We start from the raw sequence: 11,989 nt of genomic DNA, 5'->3' as shown, positions 1-11,989 counted from the left end.
GCGACCGTCATACTGCTAGGTTCCAGGACTTCCCGGTGGCAAAAAGCTGTACAACGTACAGATCCTATAGTTCTCACTCTGTTTCGAGGATTTTATAGCATCGTAATCGGCAGGGTGCTCTATAAGTTAAAAGTTTACTTAAAGGTAGCCATGGATAACTTACGCGCGAAATTCAAATTACAAAGCGCAATGAATTTGGTTTTCGAATCATTCGTGCGATTTCACTATGGATGTGAATGGCGTCCGCCGATCGCGTTCACATTCCGATCTTCCGTGGTCGCTTTCAAGAGTCACTAGCAAGGATCTCGACCCTGGAAAACACTGGTATGTCCTAACGTCGAGGCTCTGTGGTGTTAAACCAAATAAACTTGCACAAAATGAAATTTTCCGCCGTTTTCCGCGGAAATACGCTCTGTGCCACTAGGCAGATCTTAAGCCCGCCAAGCGAGGTTTCTAGTTCAACATGCAGCCAACCAAGCTTTTCGTTGTCTTTTCGTTTAGCCTTCTCTCTGCTTTACTTCGACAGCGTGATCTTGGTGCAGTTGGGTTTGTGGGATCGCCTGGATAGACTGTTTCACAACCTGGCTCCGCTGTAAGAGAGACTCTACTTCAAAATAATTGGTGCGGGTTTGCAAAAGAGCCAATTATTTTCAGTATTCCTTAATTAATAGCGGTCGATTAACAGCCAAGAATAACCTAGTCTAAGATGTGGGCGCTCACTAAATAAGGTTCTAGTTTGTGCGATTGTACTCCTTTGAATCCAAGAAAATTAAAAATGTGTTATGGACGAGTCCTTCAGTACATAAATCTACTTTCGCCCATAAGAGAACAAACTAAATAAAACTACAAAAATCACTCATATCGGTCCCGCTTGTGCCAAGGTTAAGAAACGAAGAACAGCAAAACTTTACAACTAATCAAGGCGAAAGTCTCACGAAACTCTGGTAAAAGGACGTTAGCTAAGCTTTCATATGTGCATGGTGACGCTAAAAGGTCCGATTACAAAACCAATAGGAAACTACATGAACATACATAAGCATTGTAATAACTAAGTTCGTTACTAAGACCTAGGCACGCAATCAAGCTAATCGATGATTGATTTAATAAAACTAAGACTTTGTCTAGTATTCTGTTGATGTTGAGCCTCAGAAAGACCCAAAGAGCAGGCAAGAAACAGCAAGAAACGAGCGAGAAACATCCTTTTGGTAGCCAACAAACGAAAATGTCCTGGGAGCATTGAAAAGATCGTTCGTACCCACAGGCGGTCCAGACTCGGAGAGTAAAAAATTATAAGGATTTGTATGGGAATCTCGATAACAAACTGAAAAAGATATTTACCCGCAAAAGTTCTCAATAAAAAAGCTGTACTTAATTGTCGTGGTGACTTTCTCGGTTTTTGTGTGTGTTGAGAATACTAGACAAAGTCTCAGTTTTATTAAATCAATCATCGATTAGCTTGATTGCGTGCCTAGGTCTTAGTAACGAACTTAGTTATTACAATGCTTACGTATGTTCATGAGACTTCGCCTTGATTAGTTGTAAAGTTTTGCTGTTCTTCGTTTCTTAACCTTGGCACAAGCGGGACCGATATGCAAGTGATTTTTGTAGTTTTATTTAGTTTGTTCTCTTTTGGGCGAAAGTAGATTTATGTACAGACAGACTCGTACATAACATTTTTAATTTTCTTGGATTCAAAGGAGTACAATCGCACAAACTAGAACGTTATTTAGTGAGCGCCCGCATCTTACTTAGACTAGGTTATTCTTGGCTGTTAATCGGCCGCAAATGTTCATCTTTTGATTTATTATACTATCTTGAGTAGTTTTAACGTAGTTTATTATGATTTGTTTAATCAATTTACGTTGAACGTGGTTATTTTGTCGAGTTATCGACTTAGACACTACCCTGGGTGCCAGAGGTTCTATTTTTCTTTCGCGAGGAGCGAGCGGTTAAAACGGAGAGGCGAAAAATAAGAACCTCTGGTCACGACGGTTAAGAATCTCACTTCGATGACAAGGTCGATGATTGGTTTTCATGGTCAGTGCCAGTCCTTTCCGAGTAAAAACAATCCATGATACTCAATTTCACTGGTTGAACGGCGATAGTGAACCCCGGAGGCCACAAAACCGGTTTTGAGCACAAGGAGTGCTTCGAAATCAAAGCTGACGGTAAAAGGCTGTGAATTCAAGCGAGCATTTAGAGGTTTGCACAGTACAATACACAGTAAATTCTGGATTTCGGAGATTTTAGAATTGAAAGCTGTTCAGGAATTTCATCAAGCGTGAGCATGTGTTTGTGGTCCTGCCATTGAACTGGATGATATTTCAACTTGTGCCGAAAGTTTGTTCGTATTTGCATCATCGTGGATTCATTATCCAAAAGCTGCCATCGTAGTCGTTATTTTTCCTTTGAATGCCTTGATTGATTCGCATATCCTAAAGCTGAAAGAAAATCCGAAAACCATGAACACTAATAATATCGTGTTTCGAGTAAAAAGCTAGTCACGCGTGCGAAAACTAAACCGCAACAACCAACGGTAATTAGTTTGTGGTTTCATGTCGCTTTTAATTGGTTGCTGAGCCTCAATACGGTGAGAGCAAATAAGTGAACGGTTGGCCAGCCGTTCAAAATTCGTTGTAAGCGAGACTCAAAGGATTTTGAAAATTTGAATATTTTTCGCTGTTTCTAAGCAATGGATGTTCGCTAGACCTTGAAACTTGGTGAAGGAGAAGCAAATTTATCCGTGTGGCCATCGCCGGAGTTTTAGCGTGACTGATGCCGGAGAAGTGTGATTTTATCGGCGAGATGTGAGGTAAGCTGGAAATTACTTTCCAGCCTTTCCTTTATTTAGGTACGAGTGACAACCTGGGAATTTGAGAAGTCGCTTAAATCGCATTCAATCAGGCAAATAACCACACAAAAACCGAGAAAGTCACTACAACAATTAAGTACAGCTTTTTTATTGAGAACTTTTGCGGGTAAATATCTTTTTCAGTTTGTTATCCAGATTCCCATACAAATCCTTATAGTTTTTACTCTCCGAGTCTGGGCCGCCTGTGGTACCTAACTGTAATATTATTATACGAAGGGTCATTTCAAACAAGTTTCAAGTTGGTTGGCTCCATACGCTTTTGCTAACAAGCGTAAAATAATAAAGGGGAAACTTTGGCTGACTGATGGTACATAAAATAACAACTTCATGATACCGAGCTGTGTTATCGACAAACTTTCTACGGCGCAGTGATATATATAGCTTTTGCCTCCTCTTGTCTATATCTTTATGACCTACCTTTAACGATGTCCTGTATGCTAAGCTCTTGCGACTGAAGAGAAGAACCCAGGACCAGCAATAAAATCAAAATGGATAGACTTCTCAGCATCTTGAACCGGAGTGAGCTTGAAATAATTCAAGGTTTGTTTCTTGCGTTTCCAGGTATGGGTCTACAACGCTTTCAAAGTTCTCTTGATATGGACTCGATGTAGGGCGATGGAGAGTATTGGAACAAATCTCATTCCACGATTTGTATTTAGCGCGGTTCATACCAGATCAACCAATTAAAGCGCAGTAATTAATAGGGCAGCCAATCACAACAAGTTTACAACAACTGTGTTGTACGTTTCTACCGGGTTGGATAATTTATGAACAGCAATACCACGCGCGCAAATTAACGGCTAAGTGCGCAATGCAATCACTGTTTATGTTGGCGAGATCTGAGAGTGCAATTAGGAAATTAGCATCGTTAATTTTCATATGAGGAAAACAGTGAGAAGAAAACAGTCACTGAAAAAGTCAGTGATGATTACAACCACGCTGCCGCGGTTATTTCGACACGGGCTGTTTTATGCAATATTGTAGATAGAGGCGGGTGATATTTGTAATGCGTTCTGATGCATAAACTATTCCAAGCTTTAAGCAATGACCCAACCGTTCACTTGAGCCTCAATACGGTGAGAGCAAATAAGTGAACGGTTGGCCAGCCGTGTCAAAATTCGTTGTTAGCAAGCCTGGAAGGATTTTGAAAATTTGAATATTTTTCGCTGTTTCTAAGCAATGGATGCTCGCTAGACCTTGAAACTTGGTGAAGGAGAAGCAAATTTATCCGTGTGGCCATCGCCGGAGTTTGAGCGTGACTGATGCCGGAGAAGTGTGATTTTATCGGCGAGTTGTGAGGTAAGCTGGAAATTACTTTTCAGCCTTTCCTTTATTTAGGTACGAGTGACAACCTGGGAATTTGAGAAGTCGCTTAAATCGCATTCAATCAGGCAAATAACCACACAAAAACCGAGAAAGTCATTACAACAATTAAGTACAGCTTTTTTATTGAGAACTTTTGCGGGTAAATATCTTTTTCAGTTTGTTATCCAGATTCCCATACAAATCCTTATAATTTTTACTCTCCGAGTCTGGGCCGCCTGTGGTACCTAACCGTAATATTATTATACGAAGGGTCATTTCAAACAAGTTTCAAGTTGGTTGGCTCCTTACGCTTTTGCTGACAAGCGTAAAATAATCCAGGGAAACTTTGGCTGACTGATGGTACATAAAATAACAACTTCATGATACCGAGCTGTGTTATCGACAAACTTTCTACGGCGCAGTGATATATATAGCTTTTGCCTCCTCTTGTCTATATCTTTATGACCTACCTTTAACGATGTCCTGTATGCTAAGTTCTTGCGACTGAAGAGAAGAATCCAGGGCCAGCAATAAAATCAAAATGGATAGACTTCTCAGCATCTTGAACCGGAGTGAGCTTGAAATAATTGAAGGTTTGTTTCTTGCGTTTAATTCCAGGTATGGCGGGTATACAACGCTTTCAAAGTTCTCTTGATATGGACTCGATGGAAGGCGATGGGAGAGTATTGGAACAAATCTTATTCCGCGATTTATATTTTTATGCCAGCGGAAAGCGCGGTTCATACCAGATCAACCAATTAAAGCCTATTAATTAATAGGGCAGCCAATCACAGCAAGTTTACAACAACGGTGTTGTACGTTTTTTCCGGGTTTGATAATTTATGAACAGCAATACCACACCCGCAAATTAACGGCAAAGTGCGCAATGCAGTTACTGTTTATGTTGGCGAGATCTGAGAGTGTCATTAGTAAATTAGCATCCTTAATTTTCATATGAGGAAAACAGTGAGAAGAAACAGTCCCTGAAAAAGTCAGTGATGATTACAACCACGCTGCCGCGGTTATTTCGACACGGGCTGTTTTTAATATGCAATATTGTAGATAGAGGCGGTTGATATTCGTAATGCGTCCTGATGCATAAACTACTCCAAGCTTAAGCAATGATCCTGTCTTCTTACTTAATTTGCAGGCTCTTTTGCTACAATGAGCGCTCAAAATTGGCCTCTTTATAGGTCAAGTGAGGTAAATTCCATTTCATCTTAAAGTGGTTGCAAATTAAGTCGGAAGCGATTTTGACACCATTTTGGCTGTCACGCAATGAATACTTCGTTTGACAAATTAACTTGTAGTTTAATAAGAAACAAGGACGCCTACAAGGGAGTATCCCTGGAATGCACAAACAGTTAACACAAATTGTTCAGTTACAGTAAACGTCAACTACAGGTAAACTTCGGAAAATGGTGAGAGATTACCAGAAAGATAAATCTGTAATATAACTTGAAGTTGTTTGTTGTAAAAACTCATTATTAATGTTGCTAAATTTGCAAATGCAAACAACGAAGCCTTATTGGCAGATTATCAGGATATGGGTTTTTTTAATTTACATATTTTTTACGCTAATCTCAGGTAAAAAATGAACAAAGGAGTTTTATTCTCTACTTCAAAATGCTTTTCAAGGCTGATATTCGGTAAAACTTTACATTGAAAGAAGTCAACTTTGAAAAACAAAAATAAGCAAAGGAAACTTTCACCAAAAAGTTGAAAGGATGAAACAAAAGTTTGCGGTAATCCTGGATTGAGGTCATTGGCTTTCAAACAACCGGACCCTGTATTCGAAGTCCGGTTCCGTAATCCTGGTTTAGTTCTTTGCAAACTGCTTAAATCTGCCGTGGCGAAGACAAGAAGACAACATCTGTATTACATTTCTTTCAATGCTCAAACTCTAAAATTCCTTAATTGCGTGTTCTATAGTCCAGTCCAAAATTCTTATTTTACAATTTCATAATCTTAATTTCAGTATTAGAGTAACTTGGTACCAAACATTTCACAATAACTTGAAATCTCCTTAAGAAAAAAAAGCTTAAATCCAGTAGTCCAGTCCGGGTTTAAACCGCCAAAACTCTCTCTATCATCGATTCAAAACTCAACAAAAGCCACAAGTTGTAAATAGTTCTAAGAAACTACAAACGTTCGTCATGGTTCTACACTCGAGCTGAACAAAAAACCATCAAAAAAGAAACCAAAAAAACCCTTGACATCACTTCTCGAGAGAGCAGACAAACAGCCAAAACTGTTTTGCGCCTGCCCCTTACGGCACCGAAAGAAGTACGGTTTTAACCGTACGTAGTACAATGGTACTTGACCGTTGCCCTTGGCCGAGAAACTAATCTTAGCCAAAAGGCCGAGAAGCGATCAGGATACCGGATAATTAGATAAAAAAAATTGTGGGGATACGAGATTTTTGGCTGGGGGAGGGGTGGGGGTGAATGGGAATTGAGGAGATACGAGATATTTTTTAAGGTAGGAACGCATTGCGTACATGTGGTAGTGCAGTAACTTGACAGTGTTTTTTTCCATAACTGTTAACTGAGCTGCGTTTTGTTTTTCAGGAGATTCAAGTTGTCCTTGCGTAATATGTAGTTGTAATACACTTCTATTGTATATTGTTTTGGTATCGTAAATTATTACAGTGCCATGGTAGATATCTTTGCTAAATACCCCTGAAAAGACATGTGGTTCAGTAAAATAGTAAACCCAGAAAGATTGAAGAAAATAAAAGGAAATCGAGAAACATTTGGCTTCAAGGCTGACATGTTGATCATTTACAACTTCTTGTTAACCACAGGCTTAAGATATGACAGCTATGGAAAACCATTGTTCACAGAAGTGAAGACCTGTTAGGTGGGGTTAGTATCTAAATGGGTGACCTCAGAAATATACCACTTTGTAACAGAAGCATAGGACCGAAAATTCTATTTTAACGCTCAAAAATGCGAACTAAGCAAGGTACAGATTTGGTAACCTGCAAATATTGGCGCAAAAGGAAATAAATATTGATATGTAGTTTTTAAGGAGAGCAGAAGGAACTTTAAGGAAGTGTCGATCGAGAATAAAACAATTTGCCATCAGTAACAAAATTTGCGAGATGAAAACATCATAAATTTTGTGCCACGAATATAACAAGTTACCATCAGCGAAAAACATTTCGGGAGTCTTTTGTTACGCTCAAATTTTCTATCGTACTTTCGGCCGTACAAGTAAAATCACAAAATCGAAATTGACATCGATTTTTAGCGGTCACCTGTGATCAAGTTTAATACCTTGCGTGTTTAATACTGACAACTCATGAAACAAAGGATGCATCTGTGACAAAATGACGGCAAGACACCGGGTTTTTGTTAGTTTGCTATTTTTTTCTTTCAAGTTTTATAAAGTTCGTCCTGGTTCGACAAGATACATAAGCAATTTTAACACAAAGATCGCAATCGTTGATGCTAGTCTACGCTCTTTTTCCACACAGTATTTTACAAATATGGCCGCGCGAAGTCAGCCATCACAAAAATTTTTTTTTTTTTCTCAAAAAGTATTTTCAGTTAGCGATCAATGCGTAATATGCATTATGGTACGGTGGCCCACAACTGTCACGGCAAAATAAAATTCAGAACAACAAATTGAAATTACTTCCGGCAAACTACGAGTAATAAGAATGTTTTTCTCATAAAGGAAGCTCTAATTATAAACCTTATTAGCATTTTTCACGTCAGCAAACACGTACCCGGTTCAGTTTGAAGAGGAGAGGGGGGGGGGGGGGGGGGGAGAAGTTGATCGACCCCCCAAGGCTTTCGTTAAATTAGTCACAGTAAGTGACTGAAATGTAACCCGGCATGTACATGTAAAAATGTACTCGTGTCGTGTTAGTCATGATCCATTTTTACTTGTATATGGTTGCATTTAAGCTTTCTGGCTTGATTTTGCACTGATTTTTTGCCATTTCTCATAACCAACTAAGGTGAAATAGCGAAATCAAGATAGCGGATCTGATGACGTCATACGACGTCATTAACTTGACGTTTCGTATGTTTCGACATACATCTTCAGAAGTGACCGTTTGGAAAAGAAGTAAGAACTAATTTAAATTAAAGAGAAATAACTAATTAACAACAACAATGACAGAAGCTGAGAAACATTTGCATATTAAAAGCCAGGAAACTCAGTGGTAGGGATATGGAAATGGAAATGGGGTTTATTTACCAATGAAACACATTAAGAGGGGTCAGGAGCTTGTTCAACATGTGTCCGTGCATTCCGGAACGAATTGTAATTTGGCAGTGTTGCTTTTTGAGGAGAGGGGAAAATTGGAGTACCCGGAGAAAAACCTCTCGGAGCAAGGAGAGAACCAACAACATACTCAACCCACATATGACGCCGGGACCGGGAATCAAACCTGGGCAACATTGGTATTACCATGTTTTAGGTTTATTGAGGGACAGAATGTAATTTCCGCGAAGATAATGCATATGAAGACTGAGGACGGGAGAGAAAACGCATCTTTCATATAGGCAGGAAAACACTTTAACAAAAAAAAAAACAACAACAACAACATCACACTTTTATACAGTAATATGAGGAAATTTTGAATGAGCTTATTGCACAGAGATGTAGAGTTTTAATTAAGTGATAAGAGGACAGGTAATTTGCAAATATAAATTTTAGTATTCTCTTATTTATGCGATTAGCTATATTAATAATAATAATAATAATAATAATAATAATAATGAATACTCCTTACATGGCGGCCGTTTACACCATACATCTTTGATATTGAACATGCATTATGGTCAATTGACACCTGTCAAAACAAGATATCCGCTGACCAGTATCATTTGACCCTATCGGGAGCACAATTTTAGAGCTCATCGAGGTCAGTTGTTTTTTAAGTTGAAGGCTGACTAGGTACTAGTTTTCGATTGGATCGCAGGCTCAAACGGGGTTAACTTTTTGTAATTAGGAAACCTGAACATAATTTTCGCGCGCTTTCTATGGCTCAACGCGGCTACACGGCCATACTACGTGTTTAGGTGTAAAACGGTTGGGAAAATATTTTTTCCTGCATTTTTCGCCGGTTTCAAACTAGGTTTGACATATATAGCTGTGGTCAGGACCACACTGGTGGCTACGCAGTTATTCCAGTCAAGAATCAGAGGGATATAAACTTAAAACTGGGTGTTTCGTTTTAATTTGTTTAAAGAGCTGCTTTTATTGCAATTTTTGGCATATCTTGAGAAGATTTTTAATTTTGAATCAGATAAGGTTCAATGATGCGACCTATTTCAGAAGAGAAGAAACGAAAGAACTCGTTTTAGATAGTTTAGTTTGGTTTTCTTTATTTGGTTCAGTTATCGTGAAGGTTAACGGGTAATACTAAACAAAAAACAAACAAAATTGTTTTACAACGAAAAAGGCAAGGTGAACACCATAACGCCAACCCAGTGGGGCCTAGACATCATGCATGCGCACAACCATTTCACCCGATTAATTGGCAGCCATGGATTACTGTTTCAGCCTTGCATGGCGTAGCCAAGATAGAAGGCAGGTGTTTTAGACACCTCTTTAACTGGCAGCTTCACACAACAAATGTGGTAAGCTGGGTTGGGAACAGCACTGCAGTTCTTCCACGGCAAGCGTGTGGGAAGGTGGATTCCTTGTTTAAGTAAGGCCAGTAAGAATAACTAACCCTGGAGCTCCGCTTTTAGGCTTGGCTAAGGTCATCCTTTTTTGGTTTTACTTAAGCGATTACGCTACATCTCTCTAATATTGAAAGCTGTTGAAGTTAAAGTATTGCGTACCCTGTCTTTCCCGTATTTTTAAAGTTCTGGTTATTTTTTTAGAGCTAGGCTAAAAGAGGAACTTTGTTACTAAACTTGCATACTGGTCAATTATTTTATAAGGATAAGTACGTTATAGCGAATTTTGCAAATGAAAAGGGTGTCATCTGACGAAGCCATTTCAGATGAAAATTGTCGTGAACGCCATTGAAGATAACAACAACAAGAGAAGAGTTGACGCGTTGTTGACTAGAAAGCTCCGGGCCTGACCTACAAAACAAAAAGAGTTAAGGTAAATTTAAGAATTGTTGGCTGTGGTCACGCAACGCTCCTCCTGAGGGAGGAGCGTTGCGTGACCACGCAAAGAACGGCAGCCAGACCACATGAGAAAATAATTTCACCAGTAGAACCATTGGAATGACATCATTTTCTGTTGGTACCAATGGTACGATTGGTACCAGTAGACCATCATAATTGGGAAAATAGTGAAAGTCCACTTAATGAAATGCATATTCACCAACAGAACCATTGGAATGGCATTCTTTTCTATTGGTACCAATCCTACCATTGGTACCAATGGACTATCGGAATTGACGAATCGTATCCGTTTGTGTATATTGGACATGACTAAATTGTGACGCCGATGAACAATAAAGTAGCTGCTATTTCCAAAATGATGGAATTACCTGGTGATACATAACCTTGTCTTGGAGAGTAAATTTTTGACTCAGCAGAAACAATGGTCAACCCCGGGGTCAAACTCAAGAGTTCAGGCGATTGTGATCTTTGTTTTTGACGTTGCTCATTTATTGTCAAACTCTATAACACTTGACAGAAAAAGAAACTTACGAAAACCCGGTACCTTGCCATCATTTGACACAAAATTAATCACGGCGCCCACTGAATTCCGGCGATGTCACCTTCGATTTTGCGATTAATTTGTGCAACCAAAAGTACAATAACAAAATTGAACGTAGCAAAAATCTCCCCAAAATGTTTGTCGCTGATCGTAACTTTTTATATTCTATATTCACGGTTCAAAATTAATGTTGTTTTCATGTCGTAAATATGTTATTCTCGATCGACCGTCCTGGAGACGTCCTTCTGCTCTTTCTAAAAACTGTGTATCAATAGTTATTTACTTTTGCATCAATATTTGTTTTTGCATAAAGCAAGCTAACAAAATCTGTACCTTACTGAGTTCGCATTTGTTAGCGTTAATAGTATTTTCGGTCCGATGCTTCTGTTTTAGAGGGGTCTATTGTTTTGGTCTTAAGCCGGCAGGGCTTAACTTCAGTGACCTTTAGTATTACAAAGCTGTCAGATGCTCAGCGGGCATGCTTAAACTTGTGGTCAAAAGTTTATCAACATGTCAGCCCAGAAGCCAATGTTTCTCACTTCCCATTTATTTTCTTCAATCTTTCTGGGTTCAGTACTTTGCTAGTAACCACATGTCTTCTCAGACTATTTACCCAAGACTTCTACCATGGCACTACAATGATAGACAATACCAAAACAATATCGTACACTGTTAGAGCTACATATTATGCAAGGACAACTTGAATCTCCTGGAAGACAACACACAGCTCAGTTGACATTTTATATGGAATAAATTGCTGTTTTACTTCACTACCACATGTAAGCAATGCGTGTCTAAAATTTCCAAAGAGGACAGGAATTTCTTCTTTCCGACAAATGATTAATTAATAGGCTGGTAGCCAGGTTTTTAACCTCAGAAAAGGATCTGTTCGTTGTGCGAACGTGTGAGGACCTGTGAGCCAAAGGGCCTCTGCTGGTATGACTTCTGGGTGACCCCTTAAATGGTCTTAATGATCCCCCAACTTGAAAAAAAATTGTCTGGAACGGTGCACATACCACAGGCAGCCCTGTGTTCCCTCACGGAGGGTCTCGTTAAATTTAAAACAAGAACCCAATTCAAAGATTTTGGCATGAATTAAATGCTTAGGTTCATGTAATAAAAATATATAACTGCTTTAAAATCTGTCGTCTAATTGTTTTTGTCTGT

Source organism: Montipora foliosa, unplaced genomic scaffold, assembly GCF_036669935.1.
Source record: "Montipora foliosa isolate CH-2021 unplaced genomic scaffold, ASM3666993v2 scaffold_118, whole genome shotgun sequence".
Classification (NCBI taxonomy): Eukaryota; Metazoa; Cnidaria; class Anthozoa; order Scleractinia; family Acroporidae; genus Montipora; species Montipora foliosa.
The sequence above is the reverse complement of the archived record's forward strand: the minus strand, read 5'-3'. Positions refer to the sequence as shown.